The sequence below is a fragment of the Cinclus cinclus genome, unplaced genomic scaffold, assembly GCF_963662255.1.
Source record: "Cinclus cinclus unplaced genomic scaffold, bCinCin1.1 SCAFFOLD_32, whole genome shotgun sequence".
Lineage (NCBI taxonomy): Eukaryota > Metazoa > Chordata > Aves > Passeriformes > Cinclidae > Cinclus > Cinclus cinclus.
In genome coordinates this window covers 2,612,491-2,632,754 of record NW_026912098.1, presented here as the reverse complement: position 1 = coordinate 2,632,754, position 20,264 = coordinate 2,612,491, and the positions used below count along the sequence as shown (strand labels likewise).

Genomic DNA, 20,264 nt, shown 5'->3' with positions numbered 1-20,264 from the left:
AAATTATACCAATTATTTTGTGCCCATTCTTCCTCTCCTTGAGGGGGTCTGGCACTTTAAAGAGCTAATAAAGAAAAAAATGCAGTTTTATTTGTTGCACTGGAATTTTCAGTCATTTTTTTCAAGGGGCAAGTAAAAACCACTACAGGGAGGTATATCACTTATGTTACACACTCACACACACACACACAGCTTTTCTCTGTGTTCCCCTTCACTTCTCTGTGTGGGTGAAGAGACCAAAGCTGCTTGGGAGGCACTACCTTCAGTACAAAACTCTGGTTGTCTCTTCGCTACACCAAGCAGTCAAAAACACAATAAAAACCAACAAAACAGTCCCGTCTTTCCACCAAGAGATCTTTAGTGAAATTCTGCAGACAGAGCCCTCAAACGAGTGTGGGGGTGTTTTTCACCTGGGCGTGTGCAGTTTGTGGGAAATCTGAACTTGCCCCCCTTGCTTTCTAGACAAGCTCACCCCTTTGGAGGTGGCCAGCTAGGTGTGGCTGGAGCAAGACGTCCTTCCCCTATTACAGACTGCACACAACCTGCCCCCCTTCTGTCTGTCAGAATCCTGTCCGTGATGCCAATTTAATATCGTGATCTGCCAGTACCGGTGGGGGATCGTGATGGCTCGTTTTGATCTCGAGGTATAAAAGACACAGAAGGGGGACAATAGTATGTTCCAATATAGCATTTTATTTGATGCTAACAATTCAGTTATCTGATAGAGGGGAGAGTTTAAGGAAACAAAGAGATAGAGAAAAGAGGGGAAATGAGAAGAAGGGAAATAGCTACCAACGATGGGACGGAGTCCTCGTGGTTTTCAGCCAATAGATGGGTCTTCCTTCCGTGGGGAGATCTCAAGAGGCTTCTCCAAAGAGTCACCTTTTTATAGTCTTTTCTCAAAGTGAGTGATGTCTGGCCAAGAGGGAGGCAGATTTATGGACCATTGTGTGCTCAGAGAAGCAGGTGCCGACATGTCTGGGCTATTGTCTGCTGGAGAGCGCTGTACCATGATGGATCAGCACAGCATGCACAGCACACCTGCAAACAGTTATTTGGTAAACATCTACCTCGGCCAGGCCAGAAGTCCTGTTCCAAGCCAACCAGGCCAGAAAACTCCTGTGTGGAGCGAGTGGGGTTCACTGGGGTCTTCTTGTGACGGTCGTGAGGCAAATGAGGGAAACTTCAGACTGTCTCTTCCAGGAGTGTGTCTGTTTGCAGTGGGGAAAGTTAGGAGTTTTAGAGTACTTAAAAAAAAAAGGAAAAGCATCTCTTTGCCTGAGTGCAGCCAGTTCTCCAAGCAAAGCAGGTCCCAGGTGAGCAAGGACAGACGGGATGGAGTTGGGGAATGTGGAGCAAGGTTGTCCACACTGGGTCAGACCTAAAGGCGCAGCTTCTCTGAGCAGACCAGACCTCCTGAGGAGAGACCCTGGATCAACATCAGTCACTGAGTGCTGCAATCACCTCTGCTCTAAAAGAAGCAGTAATAAAATACACCCTTTAAAATTGGAATGGATATTTCTCCTGAAGTGCAGCAGAAAACCTTCCTGATGAACTGCACCAGACCAGAGGGAAATCAAGGCAGAGCCGTGGTTTGTCAGGAGTTCCTTGGTCCCAATGAGCCCCGTGGTGCATTTGGTGCTGAGTCCTTGAACCTCAGGGCCTAGGAGGAGATTGCACAAACCCTTCCAGGAGTCCAAGTCAGAAGAACCTTTCAGCTGCTGTACATGCCTGTGCCTTGGGCTGGCCCAGGCACCTTCTGGGGGATGTGGTGCACCTCAGCCCTGCTCTAGGAGAGAAATTCCTTTCTCCTTGTTTCCAGTCTGGGCCTCCACAACTGCCCTTGGCATTAATTGTTTCTTTCTCTGGATATTCTCTGTCAAAAAATCCATCACCTCTGAAACTGCCCGTCAATCCCTCCCAGGGCTCTCCTCTGCTGTCCTCAGTCTCCAGCCCACTGAGCACTGAACTCCTTTGTCCACTCCTTTGACCACTATCAAATGGTCACATGCTTGAGGCCATGGGCCCCTGGACAAGAAGGACGGTTCCTTTCTATAGGAGAGAAACCTCAGAACCCAAGGTTTTGAAGGAAGATGAGAGACAGTCACCAGAGGCCAAGGCAAGCCAGACCTGTTTGTCTTGGCAGCATTTGTCTGGGAGATATCCTTGGATAGACCAAATCTGGGAGGCCAAATGCCAATTTTGTCCATGGGCATCAGGACAAGAAATTCTTTTCTGGAGGAAGGAAAGTAGGGAGCCCCAGTGTTTCAAAGGCAGATAAGAGCTGGCCCTCAGGAAGCCAAAGTAACCTACATAGTCCTGGCAGCTTTTGTCTGGGAGCTACCCTTGCATATATACAGAATTTTGGAGGGAGAATCCCAGTGTTGGCCATGAATGCCTGTGCTTGAAAGATGTTTTTTCCATCGGAAGAAAATGTTCAGGGACTGCCGCCGGCATACGCAGGGCTTGGCACGGGCCGAGAAGGCAACAGAAAAACAGACACGGGGACAAACAGCCCCAGGGCTTCAGTTGCAGCAGCAGCAGCAGTGACAGAAGCGACTTTGTCGACCCTCTGGCCCTCCTCTCCCTCTCCCGCAGTCCCACAGCCTCTCTTGGTCTCTCTTTCCCTGGGTCCCCCTCCTCTCCCAGTCTCCATCTCCCAGTTCTGAGCCGGTCCATGCCCTCGGGCTGCCCTGGCCCCAGGCGGGGCTTTCCCATCCCTTTCCCCATCCCCATCCATCCCGGCACGGTCTCACCTCCACCCGGCTCTGGCTGTACTGGCGGTGGTGCTGCTGGATGGACATCAGTGCGTGGAGCGGCATCGCCTCCCTTTGGCTCCGCCTGTCCCGACACCGGCCCCGGACCCGGCCCCGGCCCCAACATGGGCCCTGACCCCGACCCCGGCCCCTGGCCCGGGCCCCAAGGTGTGCCCTGGCCACGGTCCTGGTCTTGGTCCTGGCTCCTCCCCGGCCCGTGGAGCACACACACGGCACGGCTGCTCCTGCTGCCTGTGTTGCGGTTTCCCAGGCCCGAGCTCCACCGCTCGGCAGCGCGGTCGCTGGCCCTGAGCCTCTGCTGTCCCGTTCCAAAGAGCGAACACCTGGGGCTGCCCGGCCCGGGGCGGCTGAGGGGTGCTCAGGGCTCATGTCTGGCCCCGGGCCGAGCGCTGACAGCCGCGTCTCGCTGGCAGGGGAGGCGCAGCATGGCACGAAGGAGCGGTACCAGCTCGGTTTGCTGCTGGGGTGTGGCGGCTTTGGCAGCGCCTGGGCGGTGACTCGGCTCTCGGACGGTGCCCTGGTGAGTGGTGGGATCAGTGGCAGGCAGAGGAGGAGGAGGCAGGAGGAGGAGGAGGAGCTCAGCCTGCTGCTGCCCTTGGCTTGCAGGTGGCCATCAAAAGGGTGCCATGAAACCACGTCCAGCAGTGGGGCAAACTGGTGAGTGAGCGGGGACCAGCGGGAGAAGCTGGGGCGTGCTGGGATGGGATGAGTAGAGACCCGGAAGGGTGGAAGCCACCAGGAGCCTGGAGGGAGAGTGGGTGTGGGGCCAGCAGAGCATCCCGTGCTGGGGGAGAGCTTCCCGAGTCCTGGCACAACATCAGCCCCGCTGACGGCATCGTGGTCCTCCTGCAGCCCGATGGCACCAGCGCATTGCTGGAGATCATGCTGCTGGACAAGGTGTCCACTGGATTCCCTGGAGTTCTCCAGCTGCTGGAGTGGCTTGAGCTCCCCAACAACATCCTGATGGTTCTGGAGCACCCGGAGCGGTGTCAGGACCTCCGTCATTTCATTTGGTCACAGGGGTTCCTGTCAGAGGAGGTGGCACAGGAGCTGTTCAGCCAGGTGCTGGAGGCAATGCAGCACTGCACCAGCTGTGGGGTCCTGCACAGGGACATCAAACTGGAGAACATCCTGCTTGACCTGGCCACCGGGCAGGCAAAATTGATTGACTTTGGCTGTGGCACCTACCTGCAGGACACAGCCTACACTCACTTTACAGGTGAGCCCACACAGGGCTGTGTTCCCGGTCCCGGCATCTCCTGGCCCAACATCTCAGGGCCCAGCCTGGCTGTGGCAGCAGGGACTCTCCTATTTGCTGCCAGTCATGGCACTGAGTCTTCATCTGAGTTGCTTTTGACTGGGGTGGGTGGGGGGCCAGCTTCCAGCCCTGCTGGCAGCTTTTGCCAGCCACTGTGTCCAGGACTGGGGCTGGGGCAGCCAGCCTGACAAAAACACCCGTGGGTGGGGGTAGTGGGTTGTGGGGGGGGTCCAAACCTGTGCAGCAGCTGTTTTGGTGGGCAGGTGAGAAAGGGCTTGCACTACTGTGCTCACATTGCTTGCCTTGTCCTCATAATGTCTTTTGGGGCAATGCAGGCAGGGAGGATGAAGACATGGATTTTTTCCACCACGGAGTGGGTTTTTCCTTGTCATGGTCAGGCCTTGCCAGGGCTTCTGCTGCACTCTTCCAGCACCAGTGGCTCCTTTTCCACCCCCAAGTTTGAACACAAGTCCCAGGTGCTGGCCAGAGGCAAGGGGTCACACCATGTGCCACTGGTGCAGCCCTAGCATGCCCAAGGATTCTGGGGCCAGGCTCTGGGAGCAGCAGCATCCCCCTGATGAACTCCATCTATATTCCAGAGGAACACCGTCCTACAGCCCCCAGAATGGACCCACTTTGGCTGGTACTATGGCAAGCCAGCTACCCTCTGGTCCCTGGGCATCCTGCTGCACCAGATGGTCTGTGGGGAGCACCCTTTCAGGAGAGGCCAGAACATCAGCTGGAACCATCAGCTCTCACTGCCACAACAGGTCTCTCAAGGTGAATCCTCATCTATGGGCACGGGGGGAATACCAGTGCTGGGAGACAGCAGTGGGCTCGTGAACATCCCGCTCTGGCAGCTGCTGAGGAGGTGGCACATGTCCTGCTCTCCTGCTCTCCTCCAAAACAAAGAACTGATGGGAAGGTTTAGGCCCAGCTCTGAGCACATGCAGCACAGCCTGAGCATGAGAACAGTGGGGCAAAGCAGACTGGAGCCTCCTCCAACTGACCGGTGGTTTCTGGTTTCTCTGTCCAGAGGGCCAAGATCTGATCAGATGGTGCTTATCCATGCTCCACATGGAAAGGCCCTCGTCAGAAGACCTGTTTTGTGACCCTTGGATGCAGCAAATTCACCTGCCATAGAAGAAGGGAGAGAGCCACAGGCACACTTGGATGCAGGGCTCTGGTAAGTTCCAGTTGCACACAGGCCTTGGCAATCAGAAGCAAAGAAGCCCAGACTTTTTTGTCCTGCCTGTGTCACTGTACAGGGGTCATCAGGTGGGAACACACAGCCCTTGAGCTGCTCTGCCCAGCACTGGTGGCCACCATCTGAGCTGCTTTGGCTTGTCCTGGTTCACTGACAGCTGGACCCTGGGCAGAACACTGAGAGCCTGGTCTCACCCCAGGGAAGGAGAAGGAGCCCCTGGAGAAGCTGTAGCAGGTGGGGCTGCTGCTGCTGGAGACAGTGAGGATGACATCAAGGATGGCAGCCTCTTCCTCCACCTGGCCACTGGCAAGCTGAAGATGGACTTGGATTCTGGCACCTTCTTCAAAGCCAGGCTCCACGGCGAATTTACAGATGAGTCCAGACCCAGGGGGATGCTCCCAGATTTGGGCATTGCACAGCCTGGCCAGGAAGCAAAGGTTCCCCCTTTGCTGGGGAGGATAAAATTGATTCTTCTGTCATCTGCCAAGCTGCTTTTTGGCAGGGCCAGGGGGATGGGCTGGGGTGGGTACGAAATGGGAGTCAGCTCCTGGCCCTGCCAACAGCCCCCAGCACCCACCGTGCCCCGGGCTGGGGCAGCCAGCACGACACAAACAAAGCCCCATGGTGGGAGTGAGGTGGGACTCCAGAACTGGGCATGGCTGCTTTCCTTGGCAGGCAAGGAAGGGCTTGGGCTGCTCCACTGCCCTTGCTTGCTTTGGGATCACCATGACTTGTGGGGCCAGTGCAGGGGAAAAGGGAGAAAGCACGGGCTTCTCTCACCCGTGGGTGTGTTTTTCCCTGGCATCTAGGGTTGGGCCTTCCTCAAGCCCCTGACAGAGATGATATTTTGAACATTTTTCTTTTCTCCCCTTCTGGACTGTAATCTATTTTCATTAATTTGTTGATTCTTTCTCTAAAGGAAGTGTTCCAGGTGGGCTCCAGTGTGGATCAGGAAGTGCTCGGGACCAGCTGCGGCGTGGATGGGCCGTGCCCTTGGAGAAGGCTGAGGACATCCCTTGGGACCAGCTTTTCTTCCAGCAGCGATGGCATGAGGTGGGTCCCCATCTTCTTGTCACGGTGGGATGAGAGCTTTTGGGAGATGGCAGCGAGCACAGGAGCATCCTGCTGTGGCAGCTGCTGAGGAGGTGGATGTGCCATGGCTGGCTGCAGGCTGGGCACATGTCCTGCCCTCCTGCTCTGCTGCCCAAGGCAGCAGTGATGGGCACTGCTCTGGGCACGGCCAGCATGGCCTGGGCACCGTGGCAGCTGGGACAAGGGGCACAGGAGCCTTCAGCTGACGGGCAATTTCTGGTTTCTCTCCTTGCAGCCGGGCCCTGTGGATGCTGAGGCTGCTCTGGGCTCTGCCAGGGCTCTGCTGCAGCTCAGCACCAGGCTGGAATCAGCCAAAGGAGAAATGGAGTGACCTGCAGCAGAGACTTGCTTGAGCATTTCAGCAACGCAGCTCAAGTTTGCAGAGTGTACACCTCCAAGGGAAAACATGACATCCTCCAAAAAGCAAATTTGTTCAATATCTTCTGAAATGAAATCAATCTGGTATGACCCCAAATGATATTTTTCAGCCTGCTCAAGCTGTAGCTCAGTCCTTCTCTGAACAGTTCTCACCCCCACCTGCCTTTTACTTCACAGTCTTGGGGCAGAGAGTGGAACCAGGGCTGAGGTGCATGGGGAGCACCCAGAGCTGTGGCTTGCACTCAGTGTTTGCAAGTGTTGTGTTCTCATCTCGTGCAGCCTGTGGGGAAAACAGCCTGTGCTGCCAGGCCAGCACTGCCCCTCTGGGCAGGGACAAGGCTGAAGGGCTTTTCCATTCCAGAGGAGCCAGCACTGAGCCTTGGCAGGGCCTGGCAGGGCTGGACACAGGTCTGGCTCCTGTCCAGGACTCACTGCCCACCCACCCCCATTGTGCTCCCATGGACAGAAGGGTCTGTCTGTGTCAGGGGCTCTGGGATGTCTGTATCCATGGACAGAAGGGTCTGTCTGTGTCAGGGGCTCTGGGATGTCTCTGTATCCATGGACAGAAGGGTCTGACTGTGCCAGGGGCTCTGGGATGTCTCTGTATCCATGGACAGAAGGGTCTGACTGTGCCAGGGGCTCTGGGATGTCTCTGTATCCATGGACAGAAGGGTCTGTCTGTGCCATGGGCTCTGGGATGTCTCTGTACCCATGGACAGAAGGGTCTGACTGTGCCAGGGGCTCTGGGATGTCTCTGTATCCATGGACAGAAAGGTCTGACTGTGCCAGGCTATCCATATTGTCTTTGTACCTGTGGGACCAACATGGAGAGTGAAAGTGTCAGTCACGTTGCTTGCACACCCCTTCCTTTCTATTCCATACACATCCATGCACACCCCCATGTATGGATATATTAAAAGGATAGGGATGGGCAGAGATTTCCCACAGAGCTCTAACTTTGGCATAACTCACCTTGTAAGGCAGTGGACCGGGGATTTGTTCCCCAGCTTTGTGAGTAGGTGTCCAAGAGCTGAAGGGAGCAGCATTTGGGAGCAGTTTCAGGATTTCTAGGCAGGAAGTGGAGCTGACAAACATCTGTGTAAATTGCTGGATTCACTGCTGGGATGGAATTGAGGAATATGGCACAATGGAGACATGAGACTTGGAAAAATCCCAGCCGTCGTGGCTTTGTGCCAAGGGGGTAGCTGCAGAAACACTTTGTGTCTGCTTTGGGGACACAAGGTCCAAGGATCTGCAGTGTCAGAGGGTGACTGTGGGTGGTGGCAGGTGAAGTCCCGTTTCATGACATCCCAGAGTGGCACAGGACAAAGATAAAAGCACCCACAACCTCAATGATGAAGTCTTTCTGGTGCTGCACATCCTATAGGAAAAGCTGCTGTCACCCAATCCATTTGGAGTTATCACATTAATTTTCAATACTTGAGGTTACAGTTTCAAACTGCAGTGTTTTTACCCTCAAAACACAATCATGCACAATCCATATTTCAATTTTCTCTTTCTTCAACCACAATTAAAAATGACTTAATATTGCAATCAAATCCCAAAATCTATTAAAAAAGGATGCTGAGGTCAGTGATATGGATCCATGTAATCAGAACTTTCACAAAGCAAATAATTTAGTTGTCTTTTTAAAAAAGATCAGATACTAATTAATCCAAAGTTACAGAAAATTTTTCACTACACATTGGGCTTTTTTTCCTCTAAACTTTCACTTTCACTTTTTGTTCTTTTTTTTACTTTTTTTTTCCATTTTTTAAACACAGAGAACACATCCTAAGAAAGGAATGTACAGCAAAATGAGATGCATTTCTGATAAACAATGAAAATGTAGGCTCCTCCTCTGTTTACTTTTGTCTGGATACTCTGAAGAAAATAATGTAGCAGAGAGCAGCAGAGGTGTAAAGTGGTTGCTTTGGACTAAACTGGAGTTTAGCACTGGTGACATCCTGATCCAGTCAGGAGTTGCAGAATTCTTGTGCAGATCTCAAGCCCTGTGTTTGCAGGCACAGCACCTGCAGCTCTGACACAGCAGTGCATGAGAACAGCTCTGCTATTCCCCCAGAGAATCGGGGCTCTGCCCAAGAACGAGGTGCTACAGTCCTTTGCTCCTGGTTCCCGTGTGGAGCAGCTCCTTCCCGCTGGCTGAGCTGCTCAGGCAGAGCCCGGCAGCTCCTGGCCCTGCAGGGCTGAGGCTTTTCCCCCTTGCTGGGCACAGACTGATGGAGCAGCACTGCTGAGCACGGGGACACAGCGAGGGACCAGGAGCAGCTGCCTTTGTCCACCTGCAGCTCCAAGGCCCAAGCTCTGAGCAGACAGGGCTGGAAGGGACTCGCAGGCTCCCTGTTTGCTGGGCTGCCCCCCTTGTGCCCGGCCCAGCTCTGTGTGGGGCAGAGGGAGAACAAGGGGCAGCTCCCTCCCAGCTCCCAGCCCCAGCCCAGGGACCCCTCTGGCCCCGGGGCTTGGGGCACTGTCAGCACCCTCTGCTCCAGCCACCGCTTCTGCTGGCACTGACAGCAACACCCAAACTGTGGCTGATCCCGAGGGAGCAGCAGCAGTGCCTGCATCTGATCCCTGACTCTGGGGCACGGCTGGACAAACGACACCCACAGCAGCAGCAGCAGCAGCAGCAGCAGCAGCACATGGACCTGACTTTGAGCACAGCCCCTGTCACTCTTCCCTCCCGTGTGCAGTGGTGTCACAGCAGCCTGGGGCACCTGGGAGCCCTCAGTGCCAGCAGGGACTGGAGATGGCAGCCCTGGGCTCCTGGAGGTTGTGCAGGGAACAGAGGTGGGGACTGCCTCTCCATGTGGAGCTTCCAGATGGAAAAGGCTGCTGTGACCAGGCAGCTGCAAGGGCAGAGAAAGGAGGGGCTGGAGCCCTTGATTTGTGCCAGTTCCACAGTCCTGGGGAGCAGCCACTGAGCACAGGGGGAACAGAGGGCACAGCAAGAGGGACAAAACCAGTCAAGGTCAGAGACAGGAAAGAGCCAGAGCTGGGAGCAGGAACAGCTGCTTCATTGCACCCTTGGACAAAGCTCTTGGCTGAGCTTCCAAAGTGCTGAAAGGCATGAAGGGCAGAGAGGTGACAGCAAACAATGCTCCTGTTTGCACAGCCTCCCCTCTCAGTGTCCCAGAAGGATTTGGATGAACTGTATTCTTCTCTCTGAGTTGTCACATTCAGCATGAGCAGCTTAGCACCAGGAGCTAAAGCAGCTGAAGCTTTAGGCCACAAGGGCTGACCAAGAGGGAACTTTTGGACCCCCAGGTTTAGGATGGCCAGCAGTTGGGATGTGTCCCAAGGAGGCTGTGCCAGCTTCTCTGGAAGGCCCCATGCCCTTCCAGCTACGGCTGTGTCAGCAGCCCTGGGGGCTCCTTCTGCTGCCCTGAGCCCGCAGAGCAGGGCAGTGTTTGCTGGTGGTTAGAGCTGCTCATAAACATCCTGTCAGGCAGCCTTAAACACTTGGGGCGAGGGATTTCTTCCAACCTGGGCCACTTTGGGTGAGCTGAGGGTGTCCCCAGGGCAGGTGGCAGTGTGTGCAAGGGCCTTTATGACACAGAGCAGCACGGTCACCACGGCATGGAATGGGACACGGTGTCAAAGGACCCTTTGTGACCTGTGCTGACATAGGAGCTGGCAGTGACACAGCCACACCACAGTGCTCGGAGCAGGCGACGGGACAGGACGCGCCGGAGCGGTGCTGTGAGGAGCCCCCACACAGCGCACTCGTTCGTGTCTGACCCGGAGCTTTTCTGAGGCGTTATTCCTGCAGGTGACCTCGTGGCAAGGCCGTGGGACTTGGTGGCCCGCGGCCTTCCCGAGGCTTCTCTTTTGCAGGTGCACTCGCGGCCGGACCGTGGGACTTGGTGACCAGAATTGCTTACGAGGAGTCTCCTGTCCTTGTGGCAGGAGCCCTCAAGAGCAGAGTGCAGGACTTGCTGTCCTGCAGCCTTCCTGAGGCATCTCTGTCGTGGGTGTCTTCAAGGCACAACTGCACGACTTGTTGCCTCACAGCTTTCCCAAGGCATCTCTCTAGAAGGTGACCCTGAGGCCAGACTCTGACATGGCAGGCAGATTTCTCAGCCTGTTCAATGTTTGCAGAGGGAAAAAAGAGAAAGGCCCTGGAGTATCTCCAGAACAACCACCTGAGGAGCTGGAGCAGTTCCAGCCAATGCAGGATGGTGAGTGGCACAGCTGGGCCACAGGGCTAATGGCTTCTGCCAGCTGGGCCCCATCCCATCCCATCCCATCCCATCCCATCCCATCCCATCCCATCCCATCCCATCCCATCCCATCCCATCCCATCCCATCCCATCCCATCCCACCCACTGTGGACATGGCCAGGGACAGGACAGAAGAGGGGCTGGGCAGACACCCCGCAGCAGCCGTGCTCCATCCTCTGGGGCATCCCAGGGCTGTCCCTGCCTGGGGAGCGCAGGGCAGGGCTGTGTTCTCTGGCCTCTCCCACAGCCCCTCAGCTCTGGCTGCACTCGCTCTTACCCAGGAGCAGCCACGGACCGGACACAAGAGCAGGAACCCACCCGCGGCCGCTTCCGCACAACACTGAAGGTACCTGTAGCCATCCCCACCTGGGCTGGGCCTGCTGTCACTGCTCAGCCCAGCACAGCGCTTGGAGCATTGCATGGAACTTGCCTCTCTTCCCTGTCCTTTGTTCTCCTGCAGAGGTTCCAGAAGTTCCTACGCATTCGACGTAGGAAGACCAGAACCACAGCTACAGAGGGCACAGCTGAGCCTGACTCCAGGCTGACCGAGCTCCAGGCAGAGCCAGATGTCAGCCCAAATTCACCTGAGTGCTCAGAGGGCTCTGACACTGCAATGAATGATGGCAGGGCAAAGGCTGACATGGCAGAGACTGAGGACATGGCCGGCACTGCAGAGACTGAGGGCATCACAAATACTGACACCACTGCCACTCTGAGTCAGGAATTCATTGGGGACTATTTCAAGGAGCCCTGTGTTTCTTCCCAGCCAAACGTAAGCAGCCTGAGGCCAGGGCTTGAGGCCTCACAGGAGTGCATGCCCACTCACGCCATGGTCACTGGGCCCCCTCAGTCTTTGAGGCCAGCACAGTGTGGCGGGGAGGGAAGCACTTCTTAGGGGAAGCTGGGGAGTGTCTCCCATGGACAGTGCTCCAAGTCTTGCCCACCCACTCCAGGTGCCAGCCATGGTGAAAAGCATTCACCAGAGTCTCGTGTCCCATGCCACTGTGGGTGTCAGGCTGCGCACTGACATTTGGAGGCTGGCTGGAGAACACCCTGCTGACATGGTGCTGACCCTCCTGCGCTGTGCCCCAACGTGTGACAGGTACAGGGTCCACGTGCCTTGAGAGCTCAGGGCTCAACAGCCTTTAGGGCCCATGGCCCTGTACAGCCTGTCCAGTGGGGTCTGCCAGACAGGCACAGAGCTCCAGGAGCCTCAGGCCCCTCTGTTTCCTCAGCCTGCTGCCATGCTCCCTCCCTTCCCCTCAGGGCATTGGGGCTCTGTCACCTGGGCCCCACAGCTGTACAGGGCATGGTCCTGTGACTGAGACCCCCTGACACAGAGCTGTGATCCCACAGAGCTGCTGCAAGGATGTGGAGAGCCATAGGCTCGTCAGGACCAACAGTGGAGAAGGTGCTGCCCACACTGCTCTGTGTGATGGAGGATTGGCCTCTGCACAGCATGAGCACCTCTGATGGAGACAACAAAGACGTGTTTGCCCTGGCTGTGAGTTTCTGGAACTGGCCTCTGATCGCTCTCCACTCGCCTCTCCAGCAGCTCTCCATCCTCTCCGTGCCTCAGGCACTGGGCTGAAACCTGGGCTAGGGACAGGCTCAGGGGGCACTGGGCCCGCTGCTCCCCCTGCGTCTCCCCTCGGGCCCTGCCCCATGGACAGCTCAGCCCTGAGCGCTGTCTCGGGCTGCTTCTTTTGCAGGCTACTCTGGTGATCTGGCTAATTGTGCCTCAGTGCCAGAAGGCAATGATCCTTTATTCCTCCCGCCTGTTTGTGGCTCTGCTCTTCCACGTTGTCATCACCACACAGCAGATGCCAGAGGAAGTTGATAACTTCTGGACAGCGTGCCGGGAGGAACATCGCCTTCCCAGCCAGCCCAACAGGTCCCAGTCCCCCTGTCCTTCCCATGCCCTTGTGGCCAGCACCAGTGCTCCCAGTGTGACCTGGACTTTGCTCTGCACACAGGTTTGCGGTGCAGGCCATGAAGGCTCTGCTCTTCTGTCTGCACTGTGACCCTGAGGTGATGGCCATGGAGCGCAAGCGTGGCTGGGACACGCTGCTCTGCGCTGACACCCAGCACTATGCTGTGGGTCTGCTGGCCAGGTGAGACCCCCATTTCCCCTCTGTCCCCGACATTTGTGCTCTGTGCCCGGGGTGCCCCACACAGTCCCTGTGCTCATGGGCCAGAGGGATTTGTCACCAAGGGACAGCCAAGCAGACTGGAAAAGGCTGGGAGAGGAGGTGCCCAGAAGGAGCAGCCTCCCAAAATGCCCACATCAGCTCCAGGGATGCTGGGCAAAGACTGGACCTCTGTGACTCACTCCTGAGAGAGGTTTGCCTGCCCACCTCAGTGTCTTGGTGCCTTTTCCCCCATCAGGCAGATGCGCCGTGCCTCCCTCTCCGTGTGTTCTGGGATTGCACGCCGCCTGCTTGGCTGGCTCAGCAGGGAAGAGCCACGCTGGGATCTGCCTTTCCTGGCATTCCTTGTGGAGGTGAGCCCGATGGCCAGCGCTGCCTCTCTGAGCTGCCTCCCAGCTCTCTGTGGTCATCGCCACAGCTGCCTGGGACGGTGCCCGTGCCCTGTGCTGCTGTCTGGGCCCAGCCCTGTGCGGATCTGGGCTCCTGCTGGCTGGGTCCCCTGTCACTGCCCTGTGCCTTCCAGGTCCTGGACTGCTTGGATTTGACTCACTGTGCTGACAGCATCCTTGAGCTCATGTCAAGGCATGTGCAGAGCAAGTGCAGGGAGAGGCGTCGCCTGGCGCTCCGAGGCCTTGTGGTGCTCAGCAAGGATCCCTCGATGGTGAGAAGGGGACAGCGGCTGAAGCTGCGCTGGGGAAAGCAGCCCCTTGGGCTGGCTGGACTTCAGGAGCTGAGGCAGATGCTCCCAGCTCTCCTGCCTCACCTCCCTGAGTTCTTTGGGACAGGCCTTTGGCCTCTGGGCCCTGCAGTTGGGGTTGCAGTGCCAGGGCAGTGTTGGTGGTGCTGTCGTTCGTGGCTTCACAGCACAACCTTGTGTTCCACACAGGCCCTAAAAATGTGTAGCCTGTCTCAAAGCCTTTTGGAGCTGCTGGGTGATGCAGATGGAGAGGTGGTTGGCATGAGCCTCCACGTGTTCACCAATGTGCTCCAGGACAAAGACATCCTGATATCCAGCACCACCGCCCTGAAGCTGGCCCAGGCACTCCTGGCCCTCTTTGACAACGTAAGGCTCAGTGTCCTCAGCCACGGGCACTGGCTGCTGCCCAGAAACTGGGTGCCCTGTGGATTATTTGGGCTGTTGTTCAGGGGCTGCAGTAGTTGGTGCTGAGGTTTTTTCCTTTCCTCCAGGACAACAGCCACGTGCAGCTGCTCTCCCTTGACCTCTTCTGCAAGGTGATGGAATTGGTAGTAGACGAGGGAAAAAAGCCCCTTAAGTCAACTGTGTGCCAGAGCCTACTCCCACTTTTATTCCACTGTCATGATGAAAATCGGCGTGTGGCAGAGGTGAGGACTCGTGGGCTTCTGGTGCATCCCTGGGAGGGGGCTCGGCTGCCTCCTGCCCTGGCACCTCCCGGGCTGCAGCCTCCTCCAGGCCTTGGCACAGGGACACGGGTCCTGTGCCCTGAACTGCGCTGCCATCTCCACATCTCTGCTGCTCTCCAGGCCTCTCGGGCAACGCTGCATTGTGCGACCAAATTCCTGAAGAGGAGGAATCTGGAGCAGCTGCTGAAGAAGGAGCAGCTGTGGAAGTTGGCCGAGTGCCTGGTAAGGACGGCCTGGAAGCCCCAGGCTCAGGCTGGAGAAGCCCCCTGAGCGCGGTGCTCGCTGTGTGGGGCTGGCAGCTGTGGCCGTGCCCAGTGCTGCACCCAGGGGCCGCACGGGCTCTGCTCCAGGCTCCCGTGGCCCCGAGCCGGGTGCCGACGGAGCCCCGGCCCAGAGGAGCCGCGGGGCGGGTGGGCACCGCGGCTCCCCGGGCAGCACCCGGCCCTCTGCCCCTGCAGAGCCCGGCGCCAGCGGCTGCCGGCCGCGCCTCAGGGCTGGGCGGGCAGGGGAGGCCGGGGCCGGGCGCCTCAGGGCAGCGCCTGCCAAAGGGGCAGAGCCCGCCCCGACCCTTCCCTGCCTGCCGCCGCTCTCCCCAGCTGGCAGAGGACAGGAGCCGAGCGGCCCAGCACCTGCGCCAGGCCCTGCCGTACCTGCAGAGCCCCCAGGAGCCCCTGCGAGAGGCGACCATCAGGTTCATCGGTGAGCCCGGGGTCCATCCCCACCCACCACGGCTCGGCCCCTGCCCCGGCTGCTGCCCCGGCAGCGCCATCCGGGCCCGGCGCCGTGGAGCCCCGGCTGCCCTCGGGGCTGCTGCCGCCCTCTCCCAGCCGTGCCCTTCCTTGGGTGTCAGGAGGTGGCGAAGGCCAGGGCTGAGCCCTGCCGGGCCAGGAGGGCCAGTGGCCACAGGGCTGGCAGCGCCGCTGGCAGGGAGCTGTGCCGCTGGGGCAGTGACAGGCTCTGTGTTCCCAGGGCTCGCCGGGCAGTACTTGAGGGGGCAGAAGGAAGAGCCCCAGGCGCTCAGGGAGGGTGAGTGAGGGCAGCGGGCTGTCAGCGGGGCTGGTGGGGGGAGCTGCAATCCCTGGGCAGGGAGCTGCAATCCCTGGCCCGGCTGTGGAGGGTTTCACTCCCTGTGTGGATGAACGGTGGCGTGGATGGAGCACACAGAGATTTCAGGGACATGGGTGGGGGTATTTGTGGCCAACACCTTGCAGCTGATCCCCTTGGCCCCTCCTCTGTATTGGCCATGGAATAAGCTAGCTGGGATGGCCCTAGCAGGAAGGTCTCCTTGGATTCCCACAGATCTGGGCTCTGACCATGGCTCCTTTCCTCTCTCTTCCAGTCTTTCAAGCCCTGATGACATACGACAGCCCGTCCCAGACAAACGTAGGAATTCAAGATACACTCAATTGAAGAGCTGCAGAACCATGCTCATCTGCTGGCTCAGAAGAACCAGCATCCCTTTAAGCTCTCCAGATGCCATGGAAGATGAGGCAACCTTGAGACCAGAAGAGACCAGCTGGAGCTCCAGGCACAGCTGAGCCTGTTGAAGTTCATGTGGCTTCAGCCCTCTCCCTGCTTGTACATAGCTCTCTCCCTCCAGCCTTCAGACACTGCCCATCCTCTCATCTTCCCTCCACTATTCCTCCCTTTTCACTGCTCCCTCCCTCCAGCCCTCACACTGTTCCTATCCCTTTTATCTCTTATATCTCATTCCACCCTTTTCACTGCTCCCTCCCTCCAGCCCTCACACTGTACCCATCCCTTTTGTCCCCTCCATCTCTTCCCTTTGCTTTGACCCCCATCAATAAAGAGTTTGGCTTCTTCACTTTGCCTGCATCTCTGTGGAGCTCAAGCGCCGCAAATCCGGAGCCCTGGGACACATGGGCTCTTCCTGCCGTTCTCTTCCACGCTGTGTTTTGTGCAGAGATGCAGAGGAACAAGGACAGATCAGGCTGGAAATATCTCTGTGCTAAAGGTCCAGTTCCACAACACTGTGGAGTTAAAGGTCTTGCTGAGCACTCTTGGAGGCCCTGGGTTTTAGAAGAGCCACTCCACCTGAGTATGCTCTGAACCCAACTGGGACGGATTCCATGGCAAGCATCCACAGAGGGCAAAGGAGACTGGAATGTTGCAAGGTTTCAACACCAGCTTCCTGAAAGCACAGCAATGCTCCATCCCTGCCCAGGTCAGGAAGAGGGCAGAACCAGAGACCATCAGGGCTTCTCAAGGAGCGTTGGGTGTGCCAAAGGACAAATGAAGCAGCAGCATAGTGCCCGAGACTCGGACGCGTGACCGTGCCAGTGTCCAGAGCGCTGTCAGGCAGTGCTGGGATCCTGAGTGCGGTTCTGGTCCCCACAAATGAGGAATCACAGCCCCTGCCCCAGACCCAGTCAGAAAGCCAAGCAAGTGAGACCAGAGGGAGGGCACCCTTCCAGTCTCTCTTGGGCATGGCTGCAAAACAGCCCCTGCTTCTTCTTCCTCCACCTGTGATTGGGGTGTGCTGATGGCAGAGCCAGCCAGGTTGTGCTCTGTGTGCCAAAGCCTGTTGAGAGGGGGAAGGAAAAGTGCTGCATGCAGAGCAGAATCCTGTAAAGTGCTGGCAAGAGCATCCTGCAGGAGCAGGGCTCTGGTCTCTGGCCAGGAACAGCCTGGTTTTGCTGCCATGAACGCAGGCAGGACTCCAGGCAGGTGAAGAGGCAGCGGGCAGCTTGTGTTTGTAGAGGGCCTGGGGCTGCATATGTGAACCTCCACCTGGAAACACACTTGGGACCATATGACCTAGAGCTGGAGTGCCTGTTCTGCAGCCCTCAGGGCTCTTGGCCAGCCCAGGGCATGTGCCACCAGCTAGGGACAGCTCTCAGCCTGCCTGGCAGCTCCCCATGGACTGTGGGCAGAAGTTGGAGGTGGAAGGAGCCACCCCCAGCAGGGCAGATCCCTCCTGCTCTGGAGATGCTGCTGCATGGCCAGGGCTGCTCTCAGCTCTCTCCTCAAGGCAAGGCAAAGGGGCTGTCAGGTGTGTCTGTGTCCCTGAGACACCTGCACTGTCCCCCTGGGCATCAGCAGATGTGCCTCAGATCTGCCTCACAAAGTGCCTCCTCCTCAGCCTGCTCTGCCTACAGACAGCAGCAGCAGCACCTTGGCTTGCAGCATCTCAGTTTGTCTGAGCTGCCCTTCAGGCCCTGCTGCCAGGGAGATGCCCCTGGGCAGTGCCCTGTGCTGGGAGGGGTCTGCAGGGCAGAGCTGAGCCTCCAGGGCTGGGCTGGGCTCTGGCAGCACTGGCAGGGACAAGTTTTGGATAGAGACCAACAGCTCCCAGTAGGAACAACTCCAGGCAGCAGAGAGCCAGACTAAAGCTGGATATCCCTCCATGTCCAGATGCACAAGGAAAGAGAGGATGTTTCAGAGAAAATGATTATTTAACTGGAGTCTTCAAAGAGTCCACTTTATTTCTAAAGAATGCTTATGTTCACGCTGAAATAGAGGAAGGTGTAATCAGGAAATGGCACCTGTGTGGGACATTTAAGTCTGACTGCACTGGGGTACAGGGAGCTCTGTTTTCCCTCTGGGCTCCCTAGTGTTCAGACTGAGAGTGATGCTGAAGATGATGCAGTAACTCAGCAGCAAAAACCTAAACTTAAAAATGTGTAGTGAGGTTTCCCCATAGGAAGATAAGTAGTTTTGACTGGATTCCAGAAATTATACTAGAGGATTGAATGAGAGATATTGCCCCAAGCATGTCAATAACTTCTTTGAACAGTCCACAATGCCCAGAGTGCAGAAATGTCCAACAGCAGCTCCATCAGGCACTTCCTCCTGCTGGCATTGGCAGACACGCGGCAGCTGCAGCTCCTGCACTTCTGCCTCTTCCTGGGCATCTCCCTGGCTGCCCTCCTGGCCAACGGCCTCATCATCAGCGCCGTAGCCTGCGGCCACCACCTGCACACCCCCATGTTCTTCTTCCTGCTCAACCTGGCCCTCACTGACCTGGGCTCCATCTGCACCACTGTCCCCAAAGCCATGCACAATTCCCTCTGGCACACCAACAACATCTCCTATTCTGCATGTGCTGCTCAGCTGTTGCTCTTTTTCTTCTTTCTTGGAACAGAATTTTCCCTCCTGACCATCATGTGCTACGACCGCTACGTGTCCATCTGCAAACCCCTGCACTACGGGACCCTCCTGGGCAGCAGAGCTTGTGCCCACATGGCAGCAGCTGCCTGGGCCAGTGCCTTTCTCAATGCTCTGCTGCACACAGCCAATACATTTTCCCTGCCCCTGTGCCAGGGAAATGCCCTGGGCCAGTTCTTCTGTGAAATCCCTCAGATCCTCAAACTCTCCTGCTCACACTCCTACCTCAGGGAATTTGTTCTTCTTGCTGTTGTTGTCTGTTTAGCATCTGGGTGTTTTCTGTGGTGTTTTCTCCTATGTGCAGATCTTCAGGTTTCATGCTGAGGATCCCCTCTGAGCAGGAACGGCGCAAAGCCTTTTCCACCTGCCTCCCTCACCTGGCTGTGCTCTCCCTATTCCTCAGCACTGGGACATTTGCTCACCTAAAGACCCCTTCAATCTCATTCTCATCCCTGGATCTGTTCCTGTCAGATCTGTACTCGGTGGTGCCTCCAGCTCTGAACCCCCTCATCTACAGCCCGAGGAAACAGGAGCTCAAGGATGGTCTGAGAAAAATCATTGTTCATGCTTTCAGAAGCAAGAAACTCTCATTCTCCTTTCTAGCTCTTACAATGTTACTCATTAATGCCCACTCTGTGTCCTGTGTATTTTTTTTCTTCTGGCACATGTAATATATTTTTGTGTATTTGTTAACAGGAAAACCTTTGTCTCTAACACTTTCATCTCAGTATTTGCATTTGTAGTGCAAATTTCAGACTATATAGTCCCAGAGCTGTATTATATACGCGGTTACACAAAATAAAGTACTCTGTATTGCCATGTATGCCGTGACATCTTTCCTCCATGACTTCTCTGGAGCTACAGGGTCGGTGCCTCAAGGCAGAGCTGGGGAGAAAAAGGAACCCCAGTGCTGTTCACTGCCAGGGAGCCCCAAGGCTTCAGCTCCACAACCTCCTCGCTATGCAGCACACAGAGGGGGCACAGGGTGCAGGAGAGATGGCCGAGGGCTGGGCAGGGCTGGCAGGGCCAGAGGCACCCAGGCCTTTGTCCCCTGGGCTCGGGCAGGACCTCTGCAGGCCCCACAGAAGGAACTTTCCTGGCAGGGGCCACACTTTGCTTCTGCCTCGGCCCTCCCTGAGGAGGCTGGCAGGGCTTGCAGGCTGATGCCATTTGTCCTTGCTGCCCCTGCCATCCCACTGCCCCAGCAACAGCCCCGAGCCACCCGTGAGGGACAGGCCCTGCTGTCCCAGGCCTGGGCTCAGCCTTGGCCTTTCTGCTTCCTCCAGCCAGCCCAGGCCTTGCTCAGCATTGCAGTTCCCTGCTCACAGCCTTTGGCTCCTGCAATCCTGCCCTCAAGGATCTGCTCTCCCCAGGCCCTGGGGAGCCTTGGGCACTCCCTGCCCTCACTCATGGCGGCCACTGATGCTCCAAGGCACTTGCAGTTTTGCTGCTGACTCCTGCAGCAGCTTCTTCAACCTTCTCTCAGTGCCTCAGGCTCCTGCCATCAGCCCCAAATCCCCAAATCTGGGCATCATTAAAATACACAAAGGCCTTGGGAGCTCTTTGTCTTCCTTCCATTGTCTTCAAGTCTCAAAGGCTTGTGCAGCTCCTTGCAGTCACTTTGGAGTTCTGTTAAGGAGGGAGATTTCA

General features: G+C 56.9%; 1 pseudogene; it reads left to right on the top strand.

Moving 5' to 3' along the window:
• Window positions 1-2,796: 2,796 nt before the first annotated feature.
• LOC134057311 (serine/threonine-protein kinase pim-1-like) lies at window positions 2,797-5,178 on the top strand (annotated as a pseudogene).
• Window positions 5,179-20,264: the final 15,086 nt, after the last annotated feature.